Source organism: Rattus rattus, chromosome 6, assembly GCF_011064425.1.
Source record: "Rattus rattus isolate New Zealand chromosome 6, Rrattus_CSIRO_v1, whole genome shotgun sequence".
Lineage (NCBI taxonomy): Eukaryota > Metazoa > Chordata > Mammalia > Rodentia > Muridae > Rattus > Rattus rattus.
In genome coordinates, this window is record NC_046159.1 from 7,286,125 (window position 1) to 7,297,489 (window position 11,365).

At 43.8% G+C, this 11,365-nt stretch overlaps 1 pseudogene; it reads right to left on the reverse strand.

Moving 5' to 3' along the window:
* Positions 1-9,239: 9,239 nt before the first annotated feature.
* Positions 9,240-10,121, reverse strand: LOC116904521 (annotated as a pseudogene).
* Positions 10,122-11,365: the final 1,244 nt, after the last annotated feature.

An 11,365-nucleotide genomic window follows, 5' to 3' on the forward strand; every position in this document is an offset into this window, starting at 1 on the left:
CTAGTCCTAGGCTAGCTCCTCAGCTCCCAGCCCCCAGCCCTGGCCCCAGCCCCAGCCCTAACTCCTGCAGCCCTCAGCCTCATTCTCTTCAACCTCCTCAGCTCTGCAACCCTAATCCCCCCAGGGCCGGGCAGAGCTCCCCGCTCCTGTCTCTCTGCAGCCCTGCCCTGACCCAGCCTCTGCGTGGCCCTACTCCTTTCTTAGCTCCTCTGCGGTTCCTGGTGGCGCCAGGATGTCCAAGAGCCTGAGACCCGGATGGCCCCGGCCTCCTTGCAGCCCCAGGGACCCCTGAGCCAGCTCCGCCAGTCCTGCACCGCAGACTGAGCTTCCCATCCCTGGGCGGGGTCCCGGCTTCCCTCAAGTGCCCAACACCCACTGAGCGACAGAGTTGGCTGAACTTGGTCAGGTTTCCGAGTTCAGCCCGAGCGGCCACGCCATGGACATAGGACCCACAACCCTGCAACCTAATCTTTTTAAAGTCTGACTTCACCTCTGCTACCCCAGGGCAGTTCCGAGTCCACTTACCCTGCCTCACGTGACTGAGGCCCTTGGGTCTGACCTTCTCGCCCGTCAGGTGTTCTGCACACTTTCCTCTCCCAGTTCCTCACCTGCACGAACCTCCAAGCCCCGCCCCACTCCACCTGCCCGGCCATTGGCCATCCGCTCTTTATTGATTGATCAGAAACCAACTGGGGACAAGGATCCCCCACTGTGCACACAGGGGATTCCCGATGCTAGGGGTCGGAGGAAGTCAAGGGATTAGAACCCCAGCAAAAGCCACAGTGGGAGGATTGTGTTAAATATTCGAACACTGGGAGTCTCAATGCACCAGGACCACAGTGAGGGGAAGGAACAGGAAGGGTTTTTCATTCTTTTCCACACTTTTTTTTTTTCAGGGCTGGGGATCGAACCCAGGACCTTGCACTTCCTAGGCAAGCGCTCTACCACTGAGCCAAATCCCCAACCCCCTTTTCCACACTTTTTTATTCCATCCTCTAACACTCGTAACCTGCATTTACACTTGTAACCTGCATTTACCTTAAAACACCTTAGAGCCAAAAACACTTTCTCAGAACTTTCGTATCCTAAGACCTTGCATGAACTTTAAACTTTACCGTTTCCTCCTATCCAGTTGTTCATCATGAGACACGGGAGGTCGATAACCGGGATCCGTTACAGAAAAATGAGTTTCTTTAGGTAAAGAAACTCGTCCAGTCTTCAAACCCTTCAGAGACCTGAGAGGAGTAGATTTTACCGGAGTAGGCGGGAGTATAAGTCACAGGCCTACGTATCAATTAATGGCAGAGATTTGCCAGTTACCCGGATGCCCACCCGACTGGGATCCTGTGGTGTCGATGGCTTCACTGGGGACCAAGGTCCCACGAAAGGTCAGCCTTGGCTGCCAGGCCTGGCAACCCTGAGCTTCCTGGGGGAGAAACTCGGGAGACCGACCTGACTTTGTCTTAGGCAACACAAGGCCTGTCCTGTGCCCCATTTGTCCACGGTTCGGGCAAGGTCCTGGCAGTGGGTAAGGCATTGGGGCAGTAAGGCCAGTGGTCAGTGCACCCCAATCAGGTGCAGTCCTTTGCCATTGTTTCCACATCTTGGAGGCCTTGAAGGGGCCACTACTAAGATTTGGGAGTCTCTGTCATGGTGAATTTAATCATCTTAAGTGCCATTCTCAGCAGGTTCTCTGACAGCTTTGGGATGAGTAACAACCAAGCGAATCTGAGTTAAACAACCTTTGTCCGTTTTTAATTATCTGCTCTAAACTGTACCTGTGTGTTAAAATAAAATAAATACCTTTTAAAGAGTAAAGACAGAGCATAACCATAATTTTTGGAAGACAAAAACTAAGTTCTAACAACTAAGAAACCAATGTAACGCCTTCAAGTCAGTGGTGAAACTATGACTCCTCCTTCTTTATCCCATAGTCAAGATGGCAACAAAACATGTGTTGTTTAGACCATTCCTCCTGCCAGCCTGGGTGTAGCTGTTCATGCAAGATCTGAGACAAACCCAATTGGATAAATGTCTCAGCAGACACCCGGTGGCATCTGGCAATCAAGGTTTAAACACAAAAGTGTCCATTTTCTAGTCTTAGCTGGAACCCGAAGGCTCACCTGCACATAAGCCTGGGGCTTTACAGTTGGAAATGAGGGTAGCCTGGGGTCAAACATCTAATCATCTTGCCTCGGACTCCTGAATGCTGACTCCTGGGATTACAGCCATGAAAACCACCATGCACAGCTCAAAAACGGAGTCCTGAATTTATATTTGTGGGTTTCCACATTTTCTTCTGCTTTTTTTGTTTGTTTGTTGTTTGTTGAGACAGGGTTTCTCTGTGTAGTCCTGGCTGTCCTGGAACTCTCTGTGTAGATCAGGCTTGCTTGGAATTCATAGAGATCCTCTTGCCTCTGCCTCCCAAGTGCTGGGATTAAAGGCGTGAGCCACTACCACCTGGACTCTTTTTGAGGCTTTATTCCACCTCCTTAGAAACTCTCACGTTCCAGGCACATACTTTCTGGATTGCTATAAATTCTTAGTAATTAGCCTTTTCCTTCCAAGCAACATCATTCTTCATAATTTTATCTTCTGAGTTCTACTTGGTCCAACACTAGTATAGAGACTTCAGAATTCTATTGGTTAAGGTTTGCACCATAAACATTCTTGTAGACAGTACAAAGTTTACTATTGCTTTTTAACCAGTTGAATACTCGCTGTCTTTTAATTGATGTGTTTAAACAATTCATAATTAATATATTTTTATGTGTTTAATATTAAAATCTGTGGCATTTCTAGCTATAATTGGACATTTTTATTATTCATTTCATCATTACAGTTGATTTATTACTCATTCCTTGTTATTCTCTTTGAAAAGCATTTGTTAATATTTAATGAATTTCCCTACATTAGACTTCAAGCCAGCAGGACCCACTGTCTTATTTAGGGTTTCATTGCTGTGAAGAGATCCATAACCAAGGCAATTCTTACAAAGGTGAACATTTAATTGGAGCTGCCTTCAGTTTCAGATAATGTTCAGTCCATTATCATCTTAGCAGGAAACATGGCAGTGCTGGAGATAGAGCTGAGAGTTCTTGATCCGAAGGTGGCCAGGAAGGGACGCCTTCCGCCCTGGGCGGAGCTTAAGCATAAGACGTCACAGCCCAGCTCTACAGTGACACACGTCCTCCAGCAAGGCCAGACCTAAGTCCTGAGGCAGCTCTACTCTGACTTCCCAGGAGACTCCAGCGCTTGTCCGTGCAGTAAAGGACCTCATGATTCTAAAATTCCAGGTCTTCCTTGGTCTGGAGGGCATGTTGTATTCATATGAAAGGGCATCACGATTATTTTTAATACTTGTAGTTATCCCAGTGTTTACAGTGTACGCTTTTAATGAATCTGAGTCTACATTCAAATTACATGCACTATGAAGAACTTAGCATAATAAATTCTCAATTTTCCTTCCTAACTTTTGTGGTGCTGTTATTAGCGTTAGCACATATTTTACCTCTGTGTGTTCTGTAAACACATAGACTATTGATACTATTTTTACCACTGCCAATTTTCTTGTAGAGAATGTTAAAATAAAAATTATTTAAACTTTCATTTATTTGATTCTTAGTATGTTTTTGCACAGTATAGATCCTGGTTTCTCTCTGGTGTCATAGTCTCTCCTGCCTGAAAAACATTTTATCATGAAGTTGATCCACTGATTGAATCAAGTACACAAATGATGTGCACTCAACACTTGTTTGTCTGCACAAGTCTTTATTCTCTTTACTTTGTATGTACACTTATGGATTACTAGTTTCTTTCTTCCTGTAGGCATGTTAAAGATACCTTCAAGCTACTACAAATTCTGATTTGACAATGACTATAATTCTTATTTTCACTTTCTGCATTAATGTTGCTATTATTTCTCTGGTTGCCTTCAAAATCTTTTCTTCTCTGAAATTCATATATGGCACACCTATGTGTATAGGTTTTTGACAGGCTTATTGTTTTGGTTATAGATGTAGCTAGTTGGATTTCTGATTTATAGGGCTTTAAATTTTTAATTTTCAGATCTATTTCTCTTTAATATTTTATGAATTTTTAAGTTATGTAGCTGGTATCAATCTTAATTTTTAAAATTTATCAACAATTGCTTCTTCAAATACTTCTTTTTTTATATTAAAGACAGGTTTATTGGGAAGATGTTTTCTGGTGGGCAAGTTCACTGGCCCCAAGGACCAAGGCCAGGGAAGTTGCCGTGGGGAAAGGGGGCAAGTAGGGGAGAGAAAGGGGCACTGAGAGTGGAGAGGAGAAAAAGAGCTTTTTTTTTTTCAAATCTTTCTTTTGTTCCTTTATCCTATTGTGAATTGTGTTACTTTAAAATATCTTCATCTAAACCAAGGAACTTACTGTGTGTTTTCAGGGCCTATGGGGTGGTAACAAGGTTAGTTCCTAATGTCTTTTTAAGTGTGGCTTTTCCTGTCTATGTATGTATGTATTATTTTTAAATTTTTATATCACTTACATTCTACTAGAATATAAACTGAAAAACTTTTGATAAATTAATTGACCAATCTCTCTCTCTATTTGGGGAGGCCAAAGAAGGGACAGACTGACACTGGCCTCACTTCTGTACTGCAGATCTGTGAAGAAGCAGCTCAACTCTCAGACAGGAGACCAGAGCAGCTTGTCATTCACTCTCATCACCATGAACTCCTCCTGCCTGATTCTGTCTTTATAATATCCCAACATCATCTTTAGTCTTACACAGAGCCTTGCGTGTACAACAACTGTTCAGTGTAGACTACGTCACCTGAACTTTGGTGATAGGATAAACCATCCATAATACATATTAGGCTGCCTTTAACTCTCAAAAACATTAATTTTATGTGGCTCACTGTAACACTGAACTACTAAAAGATATTATAAATCCCTTCTTGAAAGTCTCCCAGGCTAAGGTCCAAGAATACTGAATTAGAAATAAAAAATTTAGTATTTAAAGATTGGAAGTTAAGAAATCAGATTTTCATTATGAGTTTATTCATCAGAATTTTGGGGGGGTCAACATTCATGTTCTGACTAGTTTTATGTCAATTTGACACAAACTGGAGTCATCTCAGAGGAGAGAACCACAATTTGAAAATGTTCCATAAGATGGGATTGTAGGCAAGCCTGTAAGGCATTTTCTTCATCAGCCATTGCTGTGGGAGGGCCCAGACCACTGTAGATGGGGCCATCCCTGGGCTGGGGGTCCCTTGTGCTATAAGAAAGCAGGCTAAACAGGCCACAGTGAACAAGGAAGTAAGCAGAACCCCTATATTACCATTTAGGAGACTTGATCAGCTTCATTTTCTCTACCAATTAAAGAATTAAAAGGCTGGAAATTTTTTGAGAGCCTGCTGGTGGAAGAATGCGTTATACACAACCTTTGTTTTAAGCTGCCAGGCTTTTGTCTGAGGTCAACAAATTACAGGGACAGAAGAGATGGCTCAGTGGTGAAATGATTTTTGTGCAAGCGGGAGGACCTGAGTTCAAACGCCCAGAACCCACCTGCAAATTAGGCACGGTGCCAATGTATCTGTAACCTCAGTATCATGGAGTATGAGGGAGACAGACAGATATTAGAGCTGGCTGGACACCAGTCTCACAGAATCTAGAAGGTATACACACACACACACACACACACACACACACACACACACACACACACACACACACACACACTGCCAGGAGCAGAGAGCACAGTTGCCAAGACAGCTGCCCAAAAGGCCAAGTGGCTAACAGTAGGGAGTACTAGATTTCTGCTGTGTCCACAAAATGAGAATTCCTAGGAAAGTTTTATAGCTTCTGTGTACCTGTAGCCAGTGTGTACAGTGGAATGACTTGTATATATATCTGAACTACAACATACAAGACAATGGCCTCTGACAAGCCTGTCTTTCCAAACTTCCTGAGGTTTCTTATCATTCAAGTCTAATCTAAGCAGAAAAATGGGAGGTTCCAACTTGAACACAAGCAACTCAGGCATAGTTTGGACATTTTTATGGGACAGACCTTGAGTTGATCCAAATGTGAGTGCATAGCACCCACCATTAAGTCATCTCATTCCAACTTAACCACAGAGTTCACACAGTCTTCCGCATTAAAAATCCACTTACTATAAAATGCTTCTAGAACAATTATTGAAAATATGACCATGGTTCCTGTCAGTTACGATCTATTTTTATCTTTTGTTTTTTGAAACAGAAATGGATTCCAAGATGTTGGTGGGATCTATTAAAAAGAATTACTAAGGCTGCAGTCTAGTATATGCAGAGAGAGGATGGTTAAGTGCTTGACACAATAATTCACAAGCAAGAAAGGGCATTGTTATTTTTATTCAAAATAATCAATGCACCTGGGGGTTGCCTTCAGGGCCATTTGCCTTATGTGTTCTTTTGTAACACAGTTCTTGGGGCAGCTGAAATGCCATGACCCTGATATGGCTACATTCACTGTCTAGATGGCCACTCTCCTGTTATCAAAACCCCGGGTGTGCTCGAGATTCAGGTAAACGATGATTGGATCTCACTAAACTTGATAACCCCTTATCAAAAGCTGGACTAAGTTTGGCCAATGGAGCCTGGAAGGGGTGGATATCTGCAGTAGATACTGTAGGGATGGTTTTCTTTGCTTAGGTGCATTGAAAAGTCCACAACAGAAAACAGCTTGTCGGGGTTGGGGATTTAGCTCAGTGGTAGAGCGCTTGCCTAGGAGGCAAAGGCCCTGGGTTGGTCCCCAGCTCAAAAAAAAGAACCAAAAAAAAAAAAAAAAAAAAAAAAAAAGAAAACAGTTTGTCTAAAGCCATCCCTGTCAAACTTGGATTCTGTCCTCTTGGTACATAGCCCTGGACATAACACAGTGAGAAGACAGATTCCTGGTTCCTAATAAAATCACAGAGATCAGGGAGCTGCTGCTGGGCCTTTCCCTTTCTCAGGACTCCTAAGGATTTTGGCATGATTATCCTGTACAGTCATTTAATTGGGGTCATTATCCCATAGTATCATTTCACCTAATAACTCCTTACCTATGACCTTAGGTGTCTTTTGTGACCAAGTTAACAATTGTAATGATGGTGGGAGAACTATTCTACAGCAACTGTTAATCCTGAGATTGACTAGAAAAACCAGCTCCAGCATTTTGGTCCAAATTTAAAGCAAGCTTTAAATAATAAATATTGAACAAGGGATAGACTTTGCTGAGGACCATTTCCTGGAATTTACCAGCTAAGAATGGTTTCAAGCCATGCGTTGCAGGAGTTTATAAGGACAAACCTATAGGACAGGCATTTTCCCATTGGACTTTGTTATTTTCCAAGAACTACAGCTTCCAGCATTCCAGGAAGTTACCTGGTCCCTGGGCAGGTGAGGCATACGGGTTAATTTTGGGCATTACACAACCCTGATCTGTTGTCATCATAGTCTCTGCACCTCTATCCATTGTTGCTCTAGTATGTAGTGTGATATCATTCATACATTATAAGTGAGGTATTGCATATCAAGTAATGTGTATAGACAAAATTTCTACTGCTATGATCCATTACTAGCTTGAGTCCATTCTTAGTGAACTTAAAGGAAAGATATATATATATATATATATATGCACTTATCATATATGTATGGTATATATATGGTATATATATATACCATACCATATATAGGATTATATATATATTGTATTAAGTTTTTATCATATTAGACTGACAAAATTATTTCTATTTGAATAGATAGATGGACATGTTTTATTTGGAAAACTGGATTTTCCCATATTTGTAAGCTTTTCTACTAACAGGCTATGTGACCTCTTCTGTTTAGGGAAAAGCATAAGACCAGGCTGATTAAGGCAGCCTACTGTGGTAAGTTCAACTTCTCATTCCTACAAGACTTTGTGACCTTAGTTGAGGGCTAGTTCTCTCAATTATAACACTTGATGACTTTCCAGATCTAGCAAAAATGTTTTAAACATCTATGACTTACAAAGCAACAAGGGGGAATGGAAGTAGGGGGTACAGCCCTTTAGGAAGAAATAACAATCCTTTGAGGAAGATAGAAAAAAGAACATCTGGAATTTGAAACAGACAGTGTTGCTGGAATTTCCAACCCCTTAAAAAACACACAATCCAGTTGTTAGAATTATAAGCTATACGCCTAGATTGGGCAGATACAGCACTATACTCTACAAACAACCATGGCAATGTCAGAGAAAGGGCTGGGGAATGACCTGGACTGCCATCTTCCACACATGGAAACATGGACGGATAAACTAAACAAGGCCTGACCTGATTTAGGGGAATGACCACACACAGTATTACCTTCTTACCGTGTTCTGGTTGCTAATGGCCTGTGGTTTTTTGTTTGTTTGTTTGTTTTTGTTTTTTTTAAATGAGCTTACTGGTGTGAGAGCCCTGAGGCAGCACCTGCCCAGCTCACCAGATGCCCTCACCCTGGAGCTCAAAGGAGGGTGAGTGCCAAGCAAATCCTCAAGGCATCAGTCTCCTACCACACCCACAGCCATGCACTGTCTCTGGGGACAGGCACTTCAGCTTCCTGCCAGAAGAGGGTCCGGCTGGCCCATTCTGGAGCCATTCTGCCACCTCCTTTACAAGTTTCACTTCCAAATGAAGCATCAGGCTGCACAGGCACACCTCTGGGTCACTGCTCTTCCTGCCACGGACCTTGTCTTGTGGGTTGGTTTGCTCCTGTGTTAGTGAAAAGCAGCACTGAGCTGAAGCTCTTGGGAATTCCTTTCAGACACTCTATCCCGATGGCTTCTGGGTGCAGCGCCCAGGCACCGCCTTTCACCCACCCTGGTACACAACCCACACAGGTGGACACACCGCCCCGGCAGGCTGTCTCCTCTGACGTTTGGTCCTTTTGTATTAAGCACTTTGTCTGATGCGAAGCCACCCACCAGGTGGAAGAGTGGGCTGCTGTGCAAATGTGAGGCAACAGTCAACTTCCTCTGCTGCAGTTATGCAAAGATTCAACGAAGCACCAGACCCAAACGGTTTGTTTGCCAGGGCTGGTAAAGCCGATTGCTTCTTCACCCAGTCAGAGGCAGACCCAGAAAAGGGCACATTAATGACTCGGGGGAGGAGACAGGAGGAAGCATCTCCTAAGGGTGAGAAACCACAGAGGATGGGGAGGCCTGGCTGGGGATACCCACACAGAGAGAGCCCAGCAACGGGCAGACTCCATTTGTTCCTAATCTTGAAAGTCATTTGGAGCCATCTGAGAGAGTGGAGCGTTTAGCCAGTCGAGCTCGTCCACCTGTGGTGGGTGATGCATCATTATCTCCTGGTCTCCAAGACGTCCTCTCCAGCAGCCACCAGATTAGTGAGGGATTTGCTGCGGACACACTGGAAATCCTCAGGCGACTCTTTCCTTCCTCCTTTTCCCAGGATTTATGGATAAAAGGGCGCTGCACATAATTGTAGATAACTTCAGACCGCCCACCAGGTCTCCTCTTGATCTTTTCGTTACAGGTAGGGTAACCTTCAATTCCAATGCGAATGTTCTTCAGGCCTCGTTCTTTAACACAGTTTTAGCAACATCTCGATTCTCGATGTGTTTGAAGACTCTGTAGAGCTTGGAGCTGTAAAGAATTTGGGAATACTCTTCCCCCATGGGCCAGGGGTGATCTTCATCCCAGTCCACGGAGTCCTTGTCTGTCAGCACAACGATGTGACACTCTCACTCGCCTTTCTTGGCACAGCCCACAGTGATGGGAAGAATCAGTTCCTCGAGGTATTGGTCAAACTGCTTGTGGGCACCATGTTACACAGCTCGTGCAGTAGAGCACCATCCGATAGTGTTGAAGTCAAAGTTAATGCAGAGATAGTCGCAGGTGTCTCTGAGGTCTGGGATAGAGATACCATCTGGACAGTTGATGATGCCAGTTTTGCAATAATCCAGAACTGTGCAAAACACAGTGGCGCTGATCCCTTCTGCGATCTCGTACTCTCCCGTGTGAAGTTGTATTATTTTCCTGGCCCAAACATCCTTCCCAACATGGTATCTGGATGAGCAGTGAAAATTTGAGGATTTACCACAAAACGGTGCCATCCACAAGAAGTGTCACTTTCTCTGGGGCTTGAGAGTGAGAGCTACCTCCAAAACCTAAGCCGCCGTTTCCAAATCTCTCTGGAACAATGAAGGGCTCGCCGCTCCAGCACGAGCCTTTGCTTGTCAGAGCCTCCTGGGTCCCCTGCAGTGTTTCACCCCCCACCCCTCAGACCCTTCTGGGTCCCTTGCAGGGTTTGACCCCTGCTGAGCCCTGCTGATGCATGTGGAAGCCTTTTGTTCCTAACAAAGGAACCTTCAGGCCTGGTAACACACCTGGGCGATGGTCATTCCTGTCTTTTGTCTTCCCAGTCTTTGGTTTTTGAGATTTAGGCTGGTCTTCCTGGATTTCTCCCCAGTAAATTGGGGGCACGTATTTGATCTTTTGTTACTGAAGTCTTGAGCTGGGGGTTTCCCACTGTGCTTCCTAGATTTTTCCACCTGGCCAACTTAGGGTATATATTAGGGTATATATTTGGAAAATAAAGCTACAGAAGGGGCTGAGTCAAGTGCAAGTTGGCCGCGCTGTCAGCCCAAAGCCACCTCGGGGACCGGCCAAGCTGAGGCCACCGTGCTCCCGCCCGGGCCGTGTATTAAATTATTTTCAAAAGCTGTTAGGAGATGTTAACTGGCTTAAGACTTCACCGTAAGTTTACCACAGGAGAACTTAAACCTTATTTATAGATGGCTCATCTAATGAAAAGGCAGCATATGTAATTGGATCACATGTTTATTCTCTTGCGTTCCCCCTACTTCAGCACAGATTATTGAATTATGTGCTGTAGCCACTGTTTTTGAAATGTTGAAAAAATATCAAGCTTTTAGTTTGTATACTGATAGCCAATATATAGCTTACGGTTTGCAACTGCTTGAAATTGTTCTTTTTTTAGATATTGCTAATTCTCAAATTTTGCAATTATTTATGCAAATACAACTCAACTTAAGAAAATTTACTGTTCCACACTTTAAAGGACATTTAAGAGCTCATACTGGATTGCCTGAACCCCTTAGTAAGGGCAATGCCACAGCAGATTTGTGTACCAGGCAGATGATAGGCCTCACACAGGAACAATTGGCCAAACAATCCACGCAGGGGCAGTGGAGTTCAACCACCAGTAGCTAAGAGAAGGGGAATTTAAAGGAAGAAACCACAACCCAAGGGGGTAGGAAGGGCATCATTGGAAAATGTCGAGAATACCAGTGAAAAAATCACAAGGAGAAACTTCCTGCTTCTCAAGATTGTTCTTTAAGTTTTTTTGTTTTTGTTT